This window comes from Pristiophorus japonicus, chromosome 14, assembly GCF_044704955.1.
Source record: "Pristiophorus japonicus isolate sPriJap1 chromosome 14, sPriJap1.hap1, whole genome shotgun sequence".
Classification (NCBI taxonomy): domain Eukaryota; kingdom Metazoa; phylum Chordata; class Chondrichthyes; family Pristiophoridae; genus Pristiophorus; species Pristiophorus japonicus.
The window spans coordinates 19,257,867-19,282,933 of record NC_091990.1 but is presented as its reverse complement, the minus strand read 5'-3'; positions in this window follow the sequence as shown (position 1 = coordinate 19,282,933).

Sequence of the window (25,067 nt, the reverse complement as noted above, 5' to 3'; positions counted from 1 at the left end):
GGAAATGGGTGATGAAACCAAACCGTACAGCCGTCGCAAAGATGAGCTTTCCATCCAGTCCGACTGTTTACTGTGGGGTAATTGTGTTGTAATGCCCAAGAAAGGCAGGGCAAGATTTGTACGGGAGTTACATAGTACACATCCCGTTATTGTCGTGATGAAGGCCATCACCAGGTCTCATGTTTGGTGGCCTGGCATTGACTCGGACTTAGAGACATGCGTGCATCAGTGCAGCACTTGCATACAGTTAAGCAATGCCCCAAAGGAAGCTCCGCTCAGTCTGTGGTCATTGGCCATCTAAACCATGGTCTAGAATCTACATCGACATTGTGGGCCCCCTCGCGGTAAAATGTTTTTTGTGATGGTGGATGCATACTCCAAATGGATAGAATGTGTGATCATGTCATCCAGCACTTCCACTGCCACCATTGAGAACCTGAGAGCCATGTTTGCCACACATGATCTGCCAGATATCGTTGTCAGCGACAACGGACCGTGTTTCACGAGCCTGGAGCTTCAAGAGTTCATGAAATGCATTTGCATAAAACACGTGAGGTCAGCCCCATTCAAACCCACGTCCAATGGTCAAGCGGAGCGGGCAGTTCAAACCATCAAGCAGAGCCTGAAACGCGTAACTCACAGTTCCTTGCAGACATGCCTGTCACGTATACTGCTCAGTTACAGAACAAGGCCACACACGCTCACCGGAGTCCTGCTTGTGGAACCATTAATGAAGAGAGGCCTCAAAACCAGGCCATCCTGACCTTAACGATCATGTTGAAACCCGATGTCAACGCCAGCAGTAGTATCACGACTACGCTGCAGTGTCACGCAACATATCTGTAAATGACCCAGTGTATGTACTTAACCATGGTCAAGGGCCCAAGTGGCTCCCGGGCAATGTTAACCGGGTGTATATAGTTAAGCTCAAGAACGGGCAGATGCGCAGGAAATACATTGATCAAATCAAGCTAAGACACACTGACGAACTGGAACAGTTGGAAGAAAACACCGCAAGCTTAGACAACCAACCAACTCATGTCCAGCCATCAGAAGAAGCCACTGTGGTTAACACCCAGCCCCAAGACTCAGAAAGCACTGGGATTGTACTGAGACGGTCAACCAGGGAGCGAAGGGCTCCGGACCGTCTGAACTTGTAAAATGGACTTGTGCCGAGAACTGGGGGGGGTGGGGGGGGGGAATGATGTAATGTATGTACATAAGGTCTGCCACCAATAGGGGGCATTACTGTCAGAGGTCCTAGGGTCATAGGTACCCTCATGCTGGGCCCGGTATATAACCTGAACTTCACTTTTGTATCTTCAATTCTGGAAGCCATTAAAGACTGGTGTACAAAGTACACCACACTTTGTAATTGAGGCATTACTGGACCTGGAGCCAAAGGTGGTCAGCGAGCGCAGGGGTGATGGGTGAACGTGACTTGCTGCGAGTTATGGTATGGGCAACAGAGTTTTCATGACCTCAAATTTACAAAGGGGGCAAGGTGAGAGGAAGGCCAGGAGAGCATTGGAATAGTTGAGTCTGGAAGTAACAAAGGCATGGATAAGGGTTTTAGCAACAGATAAGCTGAGAATTATTCTGTTTGTGGGTGATATAACTAGTTGTTTGAATTTTGGTGGTTTGACAGTAGATAGCAGCATTGATGTAATCTTATCTGCATCGGTACCAATATATAAACGCTGCATACTTTTATACAATGTCATGGTCACTGTTACACAATCAAAACTGCATCAGGCAATTTATCAGACAACAGGTACATTTACCTACTGTGTTAAAAGAAACTAGTCTTCCTATTTAGACAGCTGTTGTTCTCATCCATTAGCTTAAAAAAAACAACTTCGGGAGGACCCCTCTTGGTGCACGTTCTTCTCATGTATAAAGTATTTGAGATATAAAGATCTGCTGATGCGGTAAAAAGATTTACACTAAACAATTGAGTAATTCCAAATAAATTTGACCTCCTGTGAATGCGCCATGTATGCCTTTCAGTGCTCTTGTATTGAGAGATATTTTTGTAATCTTAGATTATACCACAGTACTGGAAATCTAAGATGCGGTATTGAAAGAACACGCAAGAAACTAACCCGCACTTGAGCTTTCCCCACTGGAAAGCTCCAGTCTGCCAGTTAGTGCGTGGGGCAAGGAATGAAACATGAAAGTTGTGGATGATGATGAATGTAATTGTAGTGTCCCTGCACCTTACTACAAACTCACACGAGGCATAGCTATATCAGACACGGTCACTGTGTGACCTTCACCTTTATTGCCAGGACCAAGGAGTGCTGACCCTGGGTGGGACCTCCCCTTTTATACCTGGAAACCTAGGTGAGGAGTGTCTCCCGCAAGTTCACCCCCTGTGGTCAGGGTGTGCATTTCTAGGGTAGGTACAGTGTACATGAGTTACAGATACATGACTATGTCATTACAAGATGTTTAAATACATGACATCATCTCCCTCCTTAAGTCTTTTTGTTTCAGAGGTTAAGTCTGTCAGGTGGACGATGCTCTCTTGTGGGGCGCTGCAGTTGTGGCTCTGGTGGCTGAGCCTTGGCACGCGTCTCTGTCACTTGAGGTGATTCCGGCCTGTCTGGGCTGGCCGCAGGGACTGTGCATGCTGAGGGCTGTCTTTGTTGCTCGTCCGCTGGCAGTGGTGTGGGTGCCATCTCATGCTCTTCTTCAGGTTCCTCCGTGTCTATGCTGAACCTTTTCTTTACTTGATCCAAGTGTTTGCGGCATATCTGCCCATTGTTTAGTCGGACCACCATGATCCTGTTGCCTTCTTTGCCAATTACAGTGCTCTCAAGCCACTTGGGTCCCAAAGCATGGTTAAGAACAAATACCGGGTCATCTATTTCTATACACCTGCCCCTTGAGTTTCGATCATGGAGCTCGGTTTGGGACTGGCGCTTGCCCTCAACAATGTCTGCCAGGGCTGGGTGAATGAGGGACAGCCGCGTCTTGAGCGTGCGTTTCATGAGGAGTTCCGCTGGCGGGACTCCCGTGAACGAGTGCGGGTGGGACCTGTAGGCCAGCAGGAGGCGCGATAGGTGGTACTGAAGGGAGGGTCCTTGGATGCGCAGCATGCCCTGCTTTATGACTTGGACCGTACGTTCCGCCTGGCCATTGAAAGCCGGCTTGAACGTCGCTGTTCGGATGTGTTTGATACCATTATCCGACATAAACTCCTGGAATTCATGGCTGGTGAAACACGGGCCATTGTCGCTGACCAGGATGTCCGGCAAGCCATGGGTCGCGAACACCATGTGCAGACTCTCCACAGTGATGGATGTCGTGCACGAGTTCAATATGATGCACTCGATCCACTTCGAGTATGCATCGACAACGATCAGAAACATTTTCCCCATGAATGGGCCCGCATAGTCTACGTGAATACGTGACCATGGTCTGGTGGGCCAGGGCCACGGGCTGAGTGGGGCCTCCCTGGGGGCATTGCCCAGCTGGGCACACGTCGTGCACCTGCGAACCCAGTGTTCCAGGTCTGAGTCAATCCCTGGCCACCATACATGTGACCGGGCAATGGCCTTCATTAACAGAATGCCAGGGTGCTCGCTGTGGAGTTCCCTGATGAACGCTTCCCTTCCTTTCTGGGGCATGACTACCCGGCTGCCCCATAGCAGGCAGTCGGCTTGGATGGAGAGCTTATCCATCCATCTCTGAAACGATCTGACTTCCTCTGGGCACGCCCTGTGTGCGGGCGCCCAATTCCCAGTCAGGACACATTTCTTTATCATGGATAGGAGGGGGTCCCTGTTGGTCCAGAGTTTGATCTGGCGGGCTGTGATGGGGGGAGCCCGCAGTGTCAAAAGCCTCAATGGCCATGACCATCTCGGCGCTCTGCTCCGACGCGCCCTCAGTGGTGGCCAGTGGGAGCCTGCTGAGCGCGTCAGCGCAATTTTCGGTGCCCGGCCGGTGCCGTATGGTGTAGTCATACGCAGCCAGCATGAGGGTCCAGCGCTGTATGCGAGCTGATGCATTGGCGTTGACAGCCTTGCTGTCGGACAACAAGGATGTTAATGGCTTGTGGTCCGTCTCTAGCTCGAACTGTCTACCAAAAAGGTACTGGTGCATCTTTTTCACGCCATAAACACATGCGAGTGCTTCCTTCTCGACCATGCCGTATCCACGCTCTGCCTGGAGTGGAGGCGTAAGCCACCGGTTGGAGTCGGCCGTCGTCATTACCCTGCTGCAACACACACCCAACCCCGTAGGATGATGCATCGCATGTTAAAACCAGTTTTTTTACAAGGGTCATACAAAGTCAACAGTTTGATGGAACACAGCAGGTTCCTCGCCTTATTGAAAGCTCGTTCTTGACAGTGCCCCCAAAACCATTCACAACCTTTACGCAGGAGCATGTGTAACGTCTCCAACAATGTGCTTAAGTTCGGCAGAAAGTTCCCAAAATAGTTCAAAAGTCCCAGGAATGATCGCAACTCCGACGTGTTGCCGGGCCTGGGTGCCTGGCGGATCGCCTCCGTTTTTGATTCAGTGGGCCGGATCCCGTCTGCGGCAACCCTCCTGCCCAAAAACTCGACCTCTGGGGCCAAAAACACACACTTGGCCTTTTTTCAGCCGCAAGCCGACCCGATCCAATCGGCGTTGCACCTCCTCCAGGTTGTGGAGGTGTTCTTCAGTGTCTCAACCCATTATGAGAATGTCATCTTGGAATACGATCGTTCCAGGAATGGATTTGAGCAAGCTTTCCATGTTTCTCTGAACGAATGCCAAATGGACACCTGTTATAGACAAATAATCCCTTGTGCGTCGTGATGGTGGTCAGAAGCTTGGATTCTTCAGCCAGTTTCTGAGTCATGTAGGCCGAAGTGAGGTCCAACTTAGAGAACAGCTTGCCACCTGCCAGCATGGCAAAAAGGTCCTCTGCTCTCGCAAGCGGGTATTGGTCTTGCAGCGATACTCAGTTGATGGTGGCTTTGTAGTCGCCACAAATTCTAACCGAGCCATCTGCTTTGAGGATGGGAACAATGGGACTTGCCCAGTTGCTGAATTCAACGGCCGAAATTATGCCCTCTCTGAGCAGCCTGTCCAGTTCACATTCAATTTTCTCACGCATCACATACGGCACCGCTCTGTCTTTGTGATGCACTGGTCTGGCGTCCGGAGTGATGCGTATCACTACTTTAGTGCCCTTGAACGTTCTGACACCAGGTTGAAACAGTGACCCGAATTTTTGCAGGGCCTGTGAGCATGAACTTTGCTCCACGAATGAAATGGCGTATACATCCCCCCATTTCCAATTCATCTCAGCTAGCCAATTCCTCCCCAAAAGCGCAGGGCCATTTCCAGGGACGATCCAGAGTGGCAGCCGGTTCTGTAATCCATTATGTGTTACCACCAAGTTTGCACTGCCCAGCACTGGGATGATCTCTTTGGTGTATGTCCGTAGCTGCGTCTCAATGCGTTCCAGTTTGGGCCTGCTAGCTCTGTGTGGCCATAGTCTCTCAAATCGTTGGGTGCTCATGAGTGACTGGCTAGCTCCCGTATCCAGCTCCATGTGCACCGAGATGCCATTCAGTAAGACTTTCATCATCATGGGTGGCGTTTTAGTGTAGGAGCTGTGGACGTCAGCCACGTGAACCCGCTGAACTTCAGCATCCATGGCTTTACCCCAAGCTTCATCCTGCATTGTAGACCCCTTGTCTGGTTCTTCTGTCTCGCAGATTAGCCTCGCTACTGCCTTTTTGCACATCCTGGCCAAGTGTCCACTGACATTACAAATCCTACAGGTATATTGTTGGAACCTGCAGCTTCTCGCAGTGTGTCTACCCCCCGCACCTCCAGCATGAGCTGAGATTGAGATTGCCGTTAACAAAAGGACTATTACCAGGCATTCCTCTCTGATTGCCCATTTGGCTGTTTTTAAGCACTCTGATGGTGGGTGTTAATGGTCCCATCGCGGGATGCATTGTTCCTCGATATGGCATGAATTGCCGTTCCCCTCTCCATTGTCCTTGTTGCAGGCCCCTCCCTAGAGCCTGTTGCTGCCTGGGCGGTTTTGAAATGCCCTTGCCTGCCTGCGGGGTCCTGAGCCGCGTTCACCGTGTTACCTCCCCGGTCCATCGCCACGTTTGGACCAGGGCTGCGCGCGTTAATTAGCTTGGTCTTCTCTTCCCCGCCATAAAGGTCTGAGCTATTAATGCCGCCCCTTCTAAAGTCAAGTCCTTAGTCTTTATGAGCTTCCTGAAAATGCCAGCATGATTAATGCCATCTCCCCCCTGCAGGGCATCGGAGAACTTACAGAGACTGGCCAAGCGCCACAGCTCCGCCATGAAGTCCGAGATGTTTTGTCCCTCCCGACGCCGGTGAGAGTAGAACCGGTGCCGGGCCATGTGTACGCTACTCGCCGGCTTGAGATGCTCACTGATCAGCTGGCTGAGCTCTTCGAAGGACTTGTCCACTGGATTTTGGGGTGCGAGCAGGTCTTTCATCAGCGCATACGTCTGTGGTCCGCAGCTGGTCAGTAGATGCGCCCTCCGCTTGTCAGCCGCTGTCGCTCCCAGCCTGTCCTTTGTGACAAAACTCTGCTGGAGTCTTTCCACGAAGTCGTCCCAGTCCTCACCCACACAGTAATGTTCCTCTGTGCCACTGGTGGCCATCCTCGTGGTTCAGTGATTCCCGTTTCTCGTCGCCAAATGTAGTGTCCCTGCACCTTTACTACAAACTCACACGAGGCATGAATATATCTGACACGGTCACTCTGTGACCTTCACCTTTATTGCCAGGTCTAAGGAGTGCTGACCCTGGGTGGGACCTCCCCTTTTATACCTGGAAACCCAGGTGAGGAGTGTCTCCCGCAAGTTCACCCCCTGTGGTCAGGGTGTGCATTTCTAGGGTACAGGTACAGTGTACGTGAGTTACAGTTACATGACTATGTCTTTGCAAGATGGTGAAATACATGACAGCAATGGCCCAGATATTTCGGTCAGAGGCTTCCTGCGGGCAGACACCTCTGACTGCAAAAGTTTCTACGAAAGTACCTGGTGGTCCTGGAGATTTGGAGGCTTGCGGTCCTGGACTTCTACACGAAGGCCTGTGTAGAGGCCCTTGTATCCCAATCTCTGACCGAAATATCTGGCCCGTTACATTCATCATCATCCACAATTTTCATGTTTCATTCCTTGCCCCATGCACTAACTGGCAGACTCGAGCTTTCCAGTGGGGAAAGCTCAAGTGCGGGTTAGTTTCTTGCGTGTTCTTTCAATACCGCATCTTAGATTTCCAGTGCTGTGGTATAACCTAAGATTACAAAAATATCTCTCAATACAGGAGCACTGAAAGGCATACATGTCACATTCATAGGAGGTCTATTTTATTTGGAATCACTCAATTGTTTAGTGTAAATCTCTTTACCGCATCAGCAGATCTTTACGGGTTTCCTAAGCATCAATAGGATAACATGGGCCAGCCCAACATTTCAGAGTTGGGGGATTCCCATTCATACTTATGTGAGTGCCATATATATGGAATGATCATTAGTGTGAATGGAAATACCCCCAAAAACATAGAAACACTGAAAATAAACCTATTTCCGAGCTGTAAATTCTGTGTGAAGACAGATTCACTTCATTGCCATTCGTGGGACATTGCTGACGCAGAATGACTAACAGTTGCTTCATTGTGTGAAATGCTTTGAGACATTTCGACCTGATAAGGTGCAATATATATGCAAGTATTTTAATCTCTTACATAATCTGAACTATTTATGGCTCCATAACTAATAGGGAAGCTATTTAAAACATACCTTCACTTTAATGTGCCTTTAATATGGGTTACAATGAAATGGTTAGAAAGAGGGATGTCTAATTTTGAGTGGGCGTTCCAATTTTATGTTGCACTATATCATTTATAACAATTTATGGTGCCATATAAAATAGTCAAAGGCACCACGGTTATAGTCACAAGGCAACTGCAAAAATAACCAACAAACGAAAAATTAGAGAGTCTTTTTTAATGATATTGCTTGCTTGTGATAGAACCACAAAAAAGACTTGCATTTATATAGCGCCTTTCATAATCTCAGGATGTCCCAAAGTGCTTTACAGCCAATGAAGTCACTGTTGAAAAGTAGGAAATGCAGCAGCCAATTTTTGCACACAGCAAGGTCCCACAAACAGCAATGTGACAATGACCAGATAACCTGTTTTTTTTGAGTGATGTTTACTGAGGGATAAATATTGGCCAGGACACCAGGGATGATTCCCCTGCTCTTTTTCAAAATAGTAGCATGGGATCTTTTACAACCACCTGAGAGGGCAGACAGGGCCTCGGTTTAACGTTTCATCCAAAAGACCACAGCTCCGACAGTGCAGCACTCCCTCAGCACTGCACTGGAGTGTCAGGCTAGATTTTTGTGCTCAGCTCTGGAGTGGGACTTGAAGACCACAACCTTCTGCCTCAGAGATGAGCGTGTAACCAATTGAGCCACAGCTGACCTTTACAGAACTTTACAACACAGAAACTGGCCTTTAGCCTATCAAGTGTTTTCCTCTATAAGTTATCTAGTCAAATCCTCCACTCTCTCGTGCTTGCTCCCCGCACCATTCAATATTCCATTTTTTCAAGCAACTATCTAATTCCCTCTTAAAAGTATACATGGATTCTGAATTATAGGGTCCAACTTTCGGCCTGAGTTGCTCTTGTTTTTTTGGAGCAACTGGTTTAGAATGGAGTATCTCAGAAATTGCAATTCTTGGCATTTAGTTTGCTACAGTTCTAGTCAGTTAGAACAGTTTCAGTTTGGAACAGATTTATTTTTTTCAAAAGGGGGTGTGTCCGGCCACTTACGCCCGTTTTGAAAGTTTAGGCAGTGAAAACTTACTCCAAACTAACTTAGAATGGAGTAAGTGTAGATTTTTGTACGCTCAGAAAAACCTTGTCTACACTTAGAAAATCAGGATTAGGTTACAAATCAGGCATAGGGAATGGGGGGGGGGGCGGTTTAAAGGGAAGTTTACAAATATTAAACACTTCAGTTTTACAAATATAGATTCATCATCAATAATAAATGATAAATACATCAATAAATCAACCAATAAATCAATCAAAAAAATTAATTAAAAATTAAAAAAAATTAAAAAATCAATAAATAAAACATTTTCTATTTACCGACTGCAGCACCGGGAGTCCTCCAACAGCGTGCTGGGATGCCCCCCCCCCCCCCGCCACCCCCAGTGTGTCTCTGTCAGTGTCTCTATCTCTCTGTCTGTCTGTCTGTGTGTCTCTCACTCTCTGTCTGTCAGTGTCTGTGTTTCTGACAGTGAGAGGAGGGGAGTGGGGGAGGGGGAGAAGGGGGTAGGGGGGGAGAAGGGGGTGGGGGGAGAAGGGGGGTTGGGGGGGAGAAGGGGGGGAAGAGGAGAAGGGGAGGGAGGGAAGGAGAGAGGGAGGGAGGGAAGGAGAGAGGGAGGGAGGGGGAGAGAGAGAGAAGGAGGCTGAATGGGCTGGGCCCAAGACTTTGGGCTGGATTTACAGGTAGGTGGCGTCGGGTGTCAGGTCCCGGGTCCGGCGGGGAGGGGGGGGGTCGCGGAGGGGGGGGTCGCGGAGGTCGGGGGCGGGGTCCCGTAGGTCGGATGGGGGGGAAGAGTCGCGGAGGTCGGGGGGGGGGTGGGGGAGAGTCACAGAGGTCGGGGGGGAGAGTCACGGAAGTCGGAGGGGGGGGGAAAGAGAGTCGCGGAGGTTGGGGGAGTGAGTCGTGGAGGTCGGGTCGCCAGGGGCGGGGGGGGGGGAGCGGAGGTCGGGTCGCCGGAGGCAGGGGGGAGCGGAGGTCGGGTCGGGTCGGGGGGGGGGGAGCGGAGGTCGGGTCGCCGGGGGGCGGGGGGGGGGGGGAGGGAGCGGAGGTTGCGCCACCGGTGGGGGGGGGGGAGCGAAGGTCGGGTCGCCGGGGGCGGGGGTGCAGAGGTCACGTCGCCGGGGGGCGGGGGGGGAGCGGAGGTCGGGTCGCCGGGGGTTGGGGGAGGGGGAGGGGGAGGTGAGCCTTATCCACGCAGCCCCAGTGAGGCCATTCGGCCAGGGCTAGGGGCTGCGTGCTTCAGGCCACTCCCACAGTTTTGGGCGCCTGGAGCTACTGCACATGCGCGCCCACTGCAGGGAGCTGGAGAATAGGTGAGTTTTTTTTAGGTGCACTTTGTGGCGTGAAAAACGGGCGCCGTTTTAGTCGCGGCCCGAAACTTGGGCCCATAGAATCATCGATGCTATAGCATAGAAGGAAGCCATTCGGCCCATCATGTCTGTGCCAGCTCTTTGGTAGAACCATTCAATTAATCCCACTCGCCTGCAATTTCCTCATGGCCCTTTTTTTTTTCCCCTTCAAGGACTTATCCAATTCTCTTTTGAAAGTTACAATTGAATTTACTTCCATCGTCCTTTCAGGCAGTACATTCCAGATCACAACAAGTTGCTGTGTAAAAAAAATTGTTTCCACATGTCGCCTCTGGTTCTTTTACCAATCATCTCAAATCTGCGTCCTCTGGTTACCGACCCTTGTACCACCGGGAAGAGTTTCTCCTTATTTACTCTCTCAAAATCATTCATGACTTTGAACACCTCTATCAACTCTCCTCTCAGGAGAACAATCCCAGCTTCTCCAGTCTCTCCACCTAACTGAAGTCCCGCATCCCTGGTACCATTCTAGTAAATCCGAGTCTGCTTTTTGACAACCGTTTGTGGCAAAGAATTCCACATTCTTACAGCGCCCCGGCCAAAAGCAGTTTTTTCTGCACCTCCCCTGCAATTATTTTTGTGATGAACTAAAATTTGTGCCTTTTTTTTCACCGCCTCGCTGACTAATGGAAGAAACCTGTTACTCATTACCCTTGAATAACTCTCCATAATCTTCTAAACCTCGATTAGGTCGCCCTTTAACCTTCTCAGTTCCAGTGCAAAAGGAAAGGACTTGCATTTATATAGCGCCTTTCACAACCCGATTGCTCACATAATATGGAAAGAGGCCATGGAGGGGCTTGTAAATAAGGGTATGGATGATATTGGGGGACGGGGAGCCCATGGAACTTATCAAAGGCAGGTGGGGTGGGGCAAGGGTTGGGGGATGGAGTGGGTAATGGTTACGATTGAATCTGCTTCCACCATATCTTTCAGTCAGTGAATTCCTGATCATAACAACTCAATGCCTAAAAAATTCTCATCTCCCCTCTGGCTCTTTTGCCAATTACCTTAAACCTCTGGTTACCGACCTTCCTGCCCGTGGAATCCGTTTCTCCTTATGTACTTTATATTTTGATCTATTAAATGCCCCCTTAACCTTCTCTGCTCTAAGAAGAACAAGCACAACTTCTCCAGTCTCTCCACGTAACTGAAGTCCCTCATCCCGGGATGGGTCGGAGAGGAATTTTCTCAGATGTTTTTCTCCCTAAATTGGCCTGGGTTTTTATCTGTTTTTTTGCCTCTCCCAGGAGATCACCTGGCTCCGGTTGGGGTGGAGTGTAGAATGTTTCAGTATAAGGGGTGTCGCAGTTGTGTGAGGCGGACTGGTTGGGCTGGGTGCTCTTTGCCTTTCCGCCATTGTTCATAGGTTTGTATGTAACCTTCAGGGCTGCTGACAGAGGGCCGTGCGGCTCTTTGTCGGCCGGCGTGGACACGAAGGGCCGAAATGGCATCCTTCTGCGCTGCAAATTTCTATGTTTCTATGTTTCTAAATCTCCTCGGTATCCTCTCCAAAGCCTTGATATCCTTCCTGAAGTGTGGTGTGTAGAATTGAACACAAGAGATGTGATGAAAGTGAAATACTCAGGTACCTATATCAGTACTTACTGACCTTTCGTGTCGAGCATATAACAACAAAAAAACTTATAATGATATAACATCTTTAACGTAGTGAAATGGCCCAAGTTGTTTCACAGGTGCATCATCAAACAAAATTTGACACTGTGCCACATAAGTGTCAGCTGTGGCTCAGTGGGTAGCACTCTCACCTCTCTGTCAGAAGGCTGTGGGTTCAAGTCCCACTCCAGGGACTTCAACACATAAACCGAGGCTGACACTCCAGGGCAATGCTGAGGGAGTGCTGCACTGTCGGAGGTGCTGTCTTTCAGATGAGACGTTAAACCGAGGCCCCGTCTGCTTTCTCAGGTGGACGTAAAAGATCTCAAGGCGCTATATCGAAGAAGAGCAGGGGAGTTATCCCCGGTGTCCTGGCCAATATGTATCCCTCAATCAACATAAAAAACCCCAGATTATCTGGGCATTAGGTCATTATCACATTGCTATTTGTGGGAGCTCACTGTGTGGAAATTGGCTACACAGTGACTACACTCCAAAATTGGCTGTAAGGTGCTTTGAGATGTCCGGTGATTGTGAAAGGCGCTATATAAATGTAAGTCTTTCTTCCTTTATAAGGAGATATTAGGACACAAAAGCTTGCTCAAAGAGGTAGGTTTTAACGAGCATCTTAAAGGAGAGAGAGAGGTTTAGGGAGGGAATTCTAGAGCTCAGAGCCGAGGCAGCTGGAGGCCCGGCCGCCGATGGTGGAGCGATTAAAATCAGGGATGAGCAAGAGACCAGAAGGCAATATGGTGAGTCAGTCACATATCCAAATACAAGAGAAGGCAGTGGAATGTAAACGGCATCAACTGCTAAAGTCCAACCAAAATAATTGGTCTGCAATGTTAACCTGTTGCTGATCGACATCCTTTTAAAATATCGGCTTTCATCTCAGATTTCCAGCATTTGTGCCTCTTCTGTCCTGTGGTTACCTCGCAATATCCGATATCCTCCAATACGATAGTGTAAGGTGGTCATAACAACTGGATACCATGCCTTTTGCACCTGTCACTCAACAATTAGACCAACAACTTGCATTTATATAGCGCCTTTAACAGAGTAAAACATCCCAAGGCGCTTCACAGGGGCATTATCAAACAAAATTTGACACCGAGCCACATAAGGAGATATTAGGACAGATATTAGGACCTAAAGCTTGGACAAAGAGGTTGGTTTTAAGGAGCGTCTTAAAGGAGAAGAGAGAGGCGGAGAGGTTTAGTGAGAGAATTCCAGAACTCAGAGCTGAGGCAGCTGAAGGCTCGGCCACCAGTGGTGGAATGATTAAAATTGGGGATGCGCAAGGAGCCAGAATTGGAGGAGCGCAGAGCTCTCAGAGGGTTGTAGGGCTGGTGGAGGTTACAGAGATAGGGAGGGGCGAGGCCATGGAGGGAGTGAAAACAAGGATGAGAATTTGAAAATTGAGACATTGCAAACACGCTGTCTCCTCCCCGACATAATCTCTGAAGGTGTTTTGGGTTCTTTGCAACATGATACCATTCCAACTGCTTAGTATGGACATGTGAAATGAAAGAATAACCCAACAAGTTAATTCTCAGGAGAATGCATTGTGTACACAATGAACATCTGACGTGAAGGGGTCCGGGAGACGTGACAAAATGTCCCTTGTTCCAGCTGCATAGTCCTGCCACATACAGCCCAATTGCATTCCTCACCAGACAATGTTCCTCTTGTTATCCCTAATGAGCTCTACCTTACAGCCACAAAGAACAGCAAAAAAAAAACACGTTCTCTTTTTTTACATTGTCATTATCATTCTGTCAAAAAATGAGATTGAGTCAATGAGAGTGTCCCTGCAATACCCACGTTCAGCGGTCATATTTACCTATTGGCTTGGAAACATCATACTGCGCCATGTAACCCACCACCCCCTGCCCCACATCTCCCCCCTGCCCCTCCCGTTCCCAAACCTATATTTAGCCTGGAACAACATGCCTCCTGCACAGCATTACCTTACATCTGTTTGTCCTCTGAGGCTCTTAATGTTATATATCGTCACTACATTCCATGAACAGTGTCCCAGCAAAATACAGAGACAGTGTGCTGGCTCTTAAAGCTAGGGCAATCACTACAGTTAAGACAGAAAAATACTAAAACATTTATGAAGAGGAAACTGAGGTTAACGTTTAGGTGCAGAACACCTGTCAATTCAGTTGTCGATTTTGCACCAAAGAAATTAGATTATTCAATCATTTGAATAACTGGGCAAAGTGAGAAGTTACTGCGAAGAGACTGAATTATCAGATAATTCGAATTAAGTAAACTCAGAGATAAGGTGACGAGACCATAAACTTCATCAGGCAAAGGATCAGTCCCCAAACCCTTGCTTGTGTTTTGTACTTTCATAGGCTGATTTTTCCAGTGATTTCACCCGGAGTCACCACTTTCAACAATACAAGTAAAAAGTGTCATGTATGTATGCTTGGGTTTACTAGCCACTAGGTGGCGCCACTGTCGGAGGTCATTGGGCTATACCCACGTGTGTGCAGCCCAGGTATAAAAGGAAAGCCATCATGTAATGTAATCACTTTGGGCCCGAATAAAGCAGAGCCAGATTTGTACCTGTGTTAATTTACAGTATTCAGTCCATCCAGGTATTACATACATAACAAAAAGAATTCCAGGAATGGAGAGATTGAGTCAGGCAGGTGTGTGACTTACTAAGAATTCTGAGTAATGCTTGACGTGGGTCTAGAATATCTGTTTTACAGGCATGAGAGGTGCAATATAGCAGGCAGTGAGCACACACTCATTCCATGCCAAAGGTGCCATATTAGAAAGAATGACTTGCATTTATATAGCACCTTTCATGACCTCGGGAAGTCCCTAAGCAATTTACAGCCAATTAAGTACTTTTGAAGTGTAGTGACGGTTGTAATGTAGAAACACAGTAGCCAACTTCCATATAGCAAGGTCCCAGAAACAGTCATGTGATAATGACCAGACCATCTGTTTTTTTCCCGATGTAACTATTTGTTCTTAACTTTTCTTTGACAGACAGCCGTCCATCCAGCCCCCACACCCCCACCCCCCTCCGCCCATACTGCACTTTTTTGAAGGACAGGTGACAAGCCCCTCCCCTGTGAAGCTCCACCCTCTCCCGTTCGAATCATTCATAAGAATATAAGAAATAGGAGCAGGAGTAGGCCATACGGTCCCTCGAGCCTGCTCTGGACTCAGGTCCACTTCCCTGCCCATTTCCCATAATCCCTTATTGGTTAAGAAACTGTCTATTTCTGTCTTAAATGTATTCTATGTCCCAGCTTCCACAGCTCTCTGAGGCAGCGAATTCTACAGATTTACAACCCTCAGAGAAGAAATTCTTCCTCATCTTAGTTTTAAATGGATGGCCCCTTATTCTAAGATTATGCCCCCTAGTTCTAGTCTCCCCCTCATCCTCTCTACATTCACCTTGTCAAGCCCCCTCATAATCTTATATGTTTCAATAAGATCACCTGAATTCCAATCTACTCAACCAATCCTCATAATCAACCCCCTCATCTCTGGAATCAACCTAGTAAACCTTCTCTGAACTGCCTCCAAAGCAAGTATATCCTTTTGTAAATATGGAAACCAAACTGTACGCAGTATTCAAGGTGTAGCCTCACCAATACCCTGTGTAACTGTAGCAAGACTTCCCTGCTTTTATACTCCATCTCCTTTGCAATAAAGCCCAAGATTCCATTGGCCTTCCTGTTCACTTGCTGTCCCTGCATACTACCCTTTTGTGTTTCATGCACAAGTACCTCCAGGTCCCACTGTACTGCAGCACTTTGCAATTTTTCACCATTTAAATAATAACTTGCTCTTTGATTTTTTTCTGCATGACCTCCCATTTTCCAACATTATACTCCATCTGCCAAATTTTTGCCCACTCACTTAGCCTGTCTATGTCCTTTTGCAGATTTTTTGTGTCTTCCTCACACATTGCTTTTCCTCCCATCTTTGTATCGTCAGCAAACTTGGCTACATTACGCTCGGTCCTTTCTTCCAAGTTGTTAATATAGATTGTAAATAGTTGGGGTCCCAGCACTGATCCCTGCGGCACCCCACTTGTTACTGATTGCCAACCCGAGAATTTATCCAAATTCTCTATTTTCTATTAGTTAGCCAATTCTTTATCCATGCTAATATATTACCCCCAACCCCGTGAACTTTTATCTTGTGCAGTAACCTTTTATATGGCACCTTGTCAAATGCCTTCTGGAAGTCCAAATACACCACATCCACTGGTTCCCCTTTATCCACCCTGTTCATTACATTCTCAAAGAGTTCCAGCAAATTTGTCAAACATGACTTTCCCTTCATAAATCCATACAGACTCTGCCTGACCGAATTATGCTTTTCCAAATGTCCTGCTCCTGCTTCTTTAATAATGGACTCCAACATTTTTCCAACCACAAATGTTAGGCTAATTGGTCTATAGTTTCCTGCTCCTTTAAATAGGGGCATTACATTCGCAGTTTTCCAATCCCCAGAATCCAAGGAATTTTGATAAATCACAACCAATGCATCCACTATTCCTGCCGCTACTTCTCTTAAGGTACTAGGATGCAAGCCATCAGGTTCAGAGGGTTTATCTGCCTTTAGTCCCATTATCTTACTGAGTACCACCTCCTTAGTGATTATGGTTGTGTTAAGTTCCTCTCCCGCATAGGCCCTTGACTATCCACTGTTGGGATATTGTTAGTGTCCTCTAGCGTAAAGACTGATACAAAATATTTGTTCAGAGTTTCTGTCATCTCCATGTTCCCCATTACTAATTCCCCGGTCTCGTCCTTCAAGGGACCAACATTTACTTTAGCCACTCTTTTCCTTTTTATATACCTATGGAAACTCTTGCTCTCGGTTTTTATATTTCGTGCTAGTTTACTTTCATAGTCTATCTTCCCTTTCTTAATCATTTTTTTAGTCATTCTTTGCTGGCATTTAAAGCTTCCCAATCTTCTGTCCTCCCACTAGTTTTGGCCACTTTGTATGCCCTTGTTTTTAATTGGCTATCTTTTCTCTCACGCCCTCTCATTCTCACTGGAATATATTTTTCTTGAGAGTTGTGAAATATCTCCTTAAATGTACACCACTGTTCATCAACCGTCCTACACTTTAATCTATTTTCTCAGTCCACTTTAGTCAACTCTGCCCTCATACCTTCATAGTCTCCTTTATTTAAGCTTAGTACGCTGGTTTGAGATCCAACTTTCTCACCCTCCATCTGAATTTGAAATTCAACCATGCTATGATCACTCAGTCCAAGGGGATCCTTTACTAGGAGATTGTTTATTAATCCTGTCACATTACACAGGATCAGATCTAAGATAGCCTGCCCCCTGGTTGATACCGTTACATACTGCTCAAGGAACCCATCTCTTATGCACTCTATGAACTCTTCCTCAAGGCTACCCTGACCAATTTGATTTGTCCAATCAATATGGAGGTTAAAATCACCCATGATTATTGCTGTTCCCTTTTTACAAGCCTCCACTATTTCCTGGTTTATACTCCAACCAACAGAGTTGCTACTGTTAAGGAGCCTATAGACTACGCCCACCAGTGACTTTTTCCCCTTATTATTCCTTATCTCCACCCAAACTGTTTCATTTGATCATTTGAGCCAATATCGTTTCTCACTATTGCAGTGATTCCACCCTTTATCAATAGAGCTACCCCACCTCCTTTTCCTTTCTGTCTGTCTTCCCGATTGTCAAATACCCCTGAATATTTAATTACCAGTCCTGGTCACCTTGCAACCACGTCTCTGTAATGGCTATCAGATCATACCCATTTGTATCTATTTGTGCCGTCAACTCATCTATTTTATTACGAATGCTACGTGCATTTAGACAAAGTGCCTTTAAATTTGTTTTTTTACCCTTTTTTCCTGCTTGTTTCCTCTCTCCTTCAAACTCACTTTCTTTATTTTTGCTTTCTAATTCCAGCTTTACTCCCCTCTCTACTGAATCTACTCTCAGGTTCCCATCCCCTGCCAAGCTAGTTTAAACCCTTCCCAACCGCACCAGCAAACCGACCCCCCCGTGAGGATATTGGTCCTGGCTCTGCTGAGGTGCAACCCGTCTGGCTTGTACAGGTCCCACCTCCCCCAGAAGCGAGCCCAATGCCTCAGGAAACTAACGCCCTTCCACCTGCACCATCTCTCCAGCCACGTATTCATCTGCTCTATCCTCCTATTTCTGTACTCACTAGCTCATGACACCGGGAGTGATCCGGAGATTACAACCTTTGAGTTCCTGCTTTTTATCTCTCTCTTAGCTCCCTAATCTCTGCCTGCAGGACCTCATCCCTCTTTCTACCTATGTCATTGGTCCCGATATGGACCACGACCTCTGGCTGTTCACCCTCTCCCCCCAGAATGCCCTGCAGCCGCTCAGTGACGTTCCGTGTACCAGGTGCCGAGTAGCAGGAGTAGCAAGTAGCGAGGCACCATCTCGCTTCCCCCCTGGCCGGTGTGCCGGGCCAAATGTGGCCGGTGTGAGGAGTCGGTGCGAGGGGTCAGTGAGAGGGGTCAGTGAGGGGTTGGTGTGAGGGGTCGGGGGTCAGTGTGAGGGGTCGGTGTGAGGGGTCGGTGTGAGGGGTCAGTGAGAGGTCGGTGTGCGGGGCCGGTTTGCCGGGCCAAGTGCAGCCGGTGTGCAGGGCCGCAGGAGAATGCATTTAGTACACAATGAACATCTGACATGAAGGGGTCCGGGAGATGTGACAAAATGTCCCTTGTTCCAGTTGCATAGTCTTTCCACATACAGCCCAATTGCATTCCTCACCAGACAATGTTCCTCTAGTTATCCAACACCGCCTCCTTCGGCTGCCTGAGGAAAAGAGTGTTTGAAGACCAGGCCTTCAAAACTGTCACCAAGCTCAAGGTACACAGGGCTGTAGTAATACCTGCCCTCCTGTATGGCTCAGAAACATGGACCATGTACAGTAGACACCTCAAGTCGCTGGAGAAATACCACCAACGATGTCTCCGCAAGATCCTACAAATCCCCTGGGAGGACAGACGCACCAACATGAGCGTCCTCATGCAGGCCAACATCCCCAGCATTGAGTCACTTAACCACACTTGATTAGCTCCGCTGGGCAGGCCACATAGTTTGCATGCCAGACACGAGACTCCCAAAGCAAGCGCTCTACTCGGAACTCCTTCACGGCAAACGAGCCAAAGGTGGGCAGAGGAAACATTACAAGGACACCCTCAAAGCCTCCCTGATAAAGCGCAACATCCCCACTGACACCTGGGAGTCCCTGGCCAAAGACCACCCTAAGTGGAAGAAGTGCATCCGGGAGAGCGCTGAGCTCCTCGAGTCTTGTCATCGAGAGCATGCAGAAATCAAGCGCAGGCAGCGGAATGAGCGTGCGGCAAACCAGTCCCACCTACCCTTTCAAGGGGTATGGCGAGGGGATCAAGGGGTATGGTGAGAAAGCAGGAATGGGGTACTGAAGTTGCATGTTCAGCCATGAACTCATTGAATGGTGGTACAGGCTCGAAGGGCCGAATGGCCTAATCCTGCACCTATTTTTTATATTTCTATGTTTCTATGTTTCCCTCAAAGACTATTTGTCCCACCTGTGACAGAGTCTGTGGTTCTTGTATTGGGCTGTACAGCCACCTAAGAACTCATGTTAAGAGTGGAAGCAAGTCTTCCTCGATTCCGAGGGACTGTTATGACGATGATGAGTAAGTGTCTAGGGTGCGTGCCTGAAAATACAGTTAGGCCCATTGCATATGTAAATAGGGGGAGGGGAGTTTAACACCTGTTTCAGGCCCCTTTGCCAAATTGGTCTACGAATGGTCGCCGTGTGTACCGTGCGTGCTGCGATCATTTTTTTCAGGTACTCAGGTGAGGACTGTGCCATTGAAAGCAGGTCCTTGTGGCCTTGTTCAGCCGAACCAGCTGTCCTTAAAGGGACAGCTGGAGGATGCCATCTGAAAGGTATGTTTTTTTTTTGCCAACTTTTATTGTGAGCCGGGGTTGGGAGCAGGAGTGATTCTCCCATCGCCACATTAAAACCACGGATAACAGCCGGCCATCACTCGCACCCCCGCGCCCCACCCCCCACATTACCTCCCCACCCCCACGCTCTCCTGAGGTCCTTGGCCAGCCTCCTGAGCTAGCCCATCTTACTGTCCACCCCCCCACCGCAAAACCGGTGCATTGCCTTTGGCGCCGCAATTGACGCAAGCAGTTCACCGGTACCGTCCTAATGAGGCCAGTGGAGCAATTTACCATGATCCCGCCGTGGGCCTCATGAGGCGCGCGCAATGCGAACTGCACTGGGACCGCGTCCCGATTTGGGCTCAATCCAATTTCCAGGCCCATGTGTAGACAAGAACTACTTATATCAGGTGAACAAGGCCACAAGGACCTGCTTTCAATGGCACAGTCCTCACCACCTACATTTATTGTGGGCATCTGCCTAGATCGGGAAAAATGGCACGAATCATTTGCCAATTATCGCAAGAGCCAATTACTAAAGCGCAGTTTAAACCATACTAAGCGGGCCGACCATATTGGTTCAGTCCCGTATCGAATTCAAAGCTCCACTAATTTCAGGCTCAGTCAGGTCTTCGATCAGCTGTTTGAACTGTTAACAATTCTGAGTGTTACTTCATGACTTCAATCCATTTTATTATGCGGTGGATGGTTTTACCATCCACCGCATATAGTGGGCACATCCTGACCACACGATCACGCCCGCTCTGCACAGCGCGGACTGCACTCTCATTGCTGGGTCAGAGGGCAGCGATTGACCAGCCGTGCGTTTAACTCCCGAAGTTAAGTGCACTAGTTAAAGCATTTGTATTAAGTTCTTGTCTGTACACAGTTGGGTTTAGCATCTCAATGTAACGTTTCCCACATTACAACAGTGACCACACTCCAAAAGTATTTCATTGGCTATAAAGTGCTTTGAGACGTCCGGTGGTCATGAAAGGTGCAATATAAATCCAAGTCTTTCTTTCTTTCTGAACTAAAATGCATTAACCAGTGCCCTACAAATAGCATCTAAAAACTTCCATGTTGTTTTCTTCCTTCATTTCATGGCAGCATTTGAACCCCCTCAAGCAGATTACGACTTATAATCACTCCCAGATATTCATTACGCTATATATAAACCATCTCCAGTCAAATAATTAGATGAGCACGAGTAATCACTCCCAGAGATACTTTTGTCTCTGTCTATATATATAAACTGTCTGAACTTAATGATATTATTTTGGTGTAATCACTCCCAGGCATCTACTATTCTTTATACTTCTTGTAGCTGCAAGTTACATGAAAATTGGCTCCTGCCTATTTTGACCTTTTAAAAAAAATAGTTTACAGGGCGATGGGAAGGCTACGATTCTGGAAAAGTATAAAGGATTATCATAGGTTTTAAGTACTAAAATCTGTGACATTATACACTGGCCCTGCATCATAGAATGCAAATGATAGACCTTAAGAAAGCACGACACAGAGAAATACATACAGTATAAACGTTAAAAGGGAGTTGGAGAAATACCTTTGAGAAGGTGATTCAGTGTTAATGACATAGAACCAGTGAAGTTTACAGGACAGAAGGAGGCCATTCGGCCCACCATACCTGTGCCAGCCCTTAGAAAGAGCGATCCAATTAATTCCGCTCCACCGCTCTTTCCCCATGGCTTTGCAAATGCATCCCCTTCAAGAATTTATCAAATTCCCTTTGAAAAGTTATCATTGCATCTACTTCCACCTCCCTTTCAAGGAGTGCATTCCAGATCGTATCAACTTGCTGCATGAAAAACATTCTCCTCATCTCTCCTCTGGCTGTTTTGCCAATTCCCTTAAATCTGTGTCCTCTGGTTACCAACCCTTTGGCAGTGGAATCAGTTTCTTTTTATTTAAGCCATCAAAACTCTTCCTGATTTTGAATGCCCCTATCAAATCTCCCCTCAACCTTCGTTGCTCTAAGAACAATCCCAGCTTCTCTAGTCTCTGCACATAACTGATATAGGACCAGAGAAGATTACAGCACAAAGGGCGGCCATTTGGCCCAATGTGTTTGCACAGCTGTTTGCTTTTCTCTGCCCCTGTTGCCCTATACTTTCCTCTTCTTCATCTATTTAACTGTGCTGCAATGCTTGCTTATTTGGGAAAGGGACTCAGAGTTCTTTAAAGTAAGGATCAATGGACAGTTGTGAGTGATGGGTAGCTCATGATACATGAACTGTAGATGGAGAGACTTTGATGGACCTGAACTTCACATTCACAAAGCAAAATCTGTCATCCTGATACTACGATGCTCGCTCGCTCCAGATGAACGTGTATGGACACTAGGTGCGGTACACAAAACTAGTGTATACGGGCTGCATTCATTTTTCAGAAACACTGAACAACGGAGGGAATGAAAATGTGGTGCAAATAAGAGATGCGCAATGGAAAACCTTCACAACCGTCTCCGTGTTGGACCAAGGCGTTGACATATTGAGCCTCAATTCTCCTTCCCTCTTCCCGTGAATGTGCCCTGAACTGTTAGGCTGGCTTCTCAAGGCATTCTAGGAGCTAGGCACTTTTTCCAGCTACAAGTAATAATTCCCACATGTGTTATTTGTAAAATTTGTTCCCAAGAATTAATTCTCCAGTGGTTTGTGGCTATTTGGTGCAAACAGAAGCAATTTGATGTTGTGGATCTCATAGGTGAAAGGAAGCTCCAACCCATTACCCTGATATTGATGCTCTTAGAAAATGGATGATCCCGTCCTGTGTGTTTATGGAAACGTAGCACTATTGTCATCTGACACGAAGGTCCAGGAACGAACACTCAGCAACAACAACTTCCATTTATATAGCGCCTTTAACGGAGAAAAACATCCCAAAGCGCTTCACAGAATCGTTAGCAAAGAAAATTTGGCACCGAGCCACATCATCGAACGAGGATGACTTGCTTCCACGAGAGTTCACAGATGTTTCAATGAAGGACCCGATGTTCCAGTCCTGAACTCCAGTTGAGGGGGTGGAAGATGCCTGTGCGTGGATTTTTTTTTTAACGTGTGGTGACCGTTGCACATTAGCCACCACATGCGCTTGACAGAGCTCGGCCTTTATCCAGTGGCAAGGATTAACCAAGAAGACTGGAGACCTGCTCTGCTGCACAGAACTAGTGTGCACACATATCGCAGTGTGGGCAGGTCCGTGCTGCCCTGGGGCCCTCGGCTCTTCTGGGCCCCGTATCCTCATTCGCCGCATCTCCACCACGATGTTCCAGGGCCCGGCGCTCCAGCTCTATTTATAGCCCCGACCTGCAGTGGTGTTCTCTCACAGGTCAGGGCAGCCCACGATGTGGGCCACATAAGGAGATATTAGGCCAAGTGACCAAAAGCTTGGTCAAAGAGGTAGGTTTTAAGGAGCATCTTAAAGGAAGAGAGAGTGTATGGGGCAGGGGGGGGGTGAGGGCAATGGTGGTGGGTTAAAGGCTTCTTCCACTAATGTAAGTTTGGGGAATGTCTACTGGGGAATCTCCAGGCACTCCAGAAAACTATGCCAGAAACAATTCCTTTTATGACCAATGAGAGGTATGCCTGCAGAAATCAGCTGTGCATGCCATAACAGGTTATATCTAGTGGAGAGATTGAACAGGCAGAGTCATGGGTTCAAGTCCCACGCCAAAGACCTGAGCACAAAATCTAGGCTGACATTCCCAGTGCAGTACTGAGGGAGTGCTGCACTGTCGGAGATGCCGAATTTCGGATGAGATGTTAAACCGAGGTCCTGTCTGCCCTCTTGGGTGGATGTAAAAGATCCCATGGCACTATTTTGAAGAAGATTAGGGGAGTTCTCCCCGGTGTCCTGGCCAAAATGTATCCCTCAACCAAGATCACTAAAAACAAATTATCTTGTCATTATCCAATTGCTGTTTGTTGAACCTTGCAGTGTATGAAATAGCTGTCACGTTTCCTACATTACGACAGTGACTACTGTTATGTATGTAACCCTTGACAACCTGTACCACCAGAAGGCCTACCTGTTGGAGTCCCAAGGGATCCCAGCATCCCTTGGGAGCACTGTATATAAGCAGGCCTCCCACGCTGTACCAGCACTCTGGAGTCTAATTAAAGGAGCTACGGTCACACTTACTCATTGCATACAGTACTCAGTTTCATCCTTTATTAGGAGCATAACAATTGCCGACGAGGTAACGAACAACCACGCGAAAATGCGAAGAACTGTTGGTATCCTGGAGAAATACTCAGAAGGGGATGATTGGGAGGCCTTCGTGGAGAGACTCCACCAATACTTCGTGGCCTACAAGCTGGAAGGGGACGAGAACGCTGCCAAACGAAGGGCAATTCTCCTTACCATCTGTGGGGCAACAACCTATGACCTCATGAAGAATTTCCTAGCTTGGTGAAACCAACAACCAAATCCTATGAAGAATTGTGTACACTGGTCCGGGAGCACCTAAATCCGAAGGAAAGCATTTTGATGGCGAGGTATCGGTTCTACACATATCAATGGTCGGAGGACCAGGAAGTGGCGAGCTCCGTCACCGAACTTAGGCGCCTTGTAGGACATTGCGAATTCGATGGATTCCTTGAACAAATGCTAAGAGACTTTTTTGTGCTTGGCATTGACCATGAGGTTATCATTCGCAAACTATTGACTGTTGAAACACCGAATCTGAGCAAAGCCATAACGATAGCCCAGGCATTTATGTCCACCAGCAATAACACCCCCAAAAAATTTGCAGCATAAAGAGGTTTTGGCTGGTACTGTGCACAAAGTAACGTCGTTTTCAAGCAGGAATATACATGGCAGAACGTACACGCCGGCTGCTGCACGACCTCAGATGACCCAGAGTCCGCCATCAATCATTAATGCGGGGCAGTTAACACCTTGTTGGCGTTGTGGAAGTGATCATCGGGCCCATCAATGATGTTTCAAACACTGCGTGCAATGGCTGCAGAACAATGGGACACCTCCAGCGAATGTGCAGGCGAGCTGCAAACCCTGCAAACCACCACGTTGCAGAGGAAGATCGATCCATGGGGAATCAGGCTGAATTAGAGACTCGAACTGAGGAGGCAGAAATGTACGGGGTACACACCTTCACCATGAAATGTCCACCGATTATGTTAAAAGTTGAACTGAACAGAATTCCAATATCCATGGAACTGGACACAGGTGCGAGTCAGTCTGTAATGAGCAAACAGGCCTTCAACAGGCTGTGGTGCAACAAGGCATACA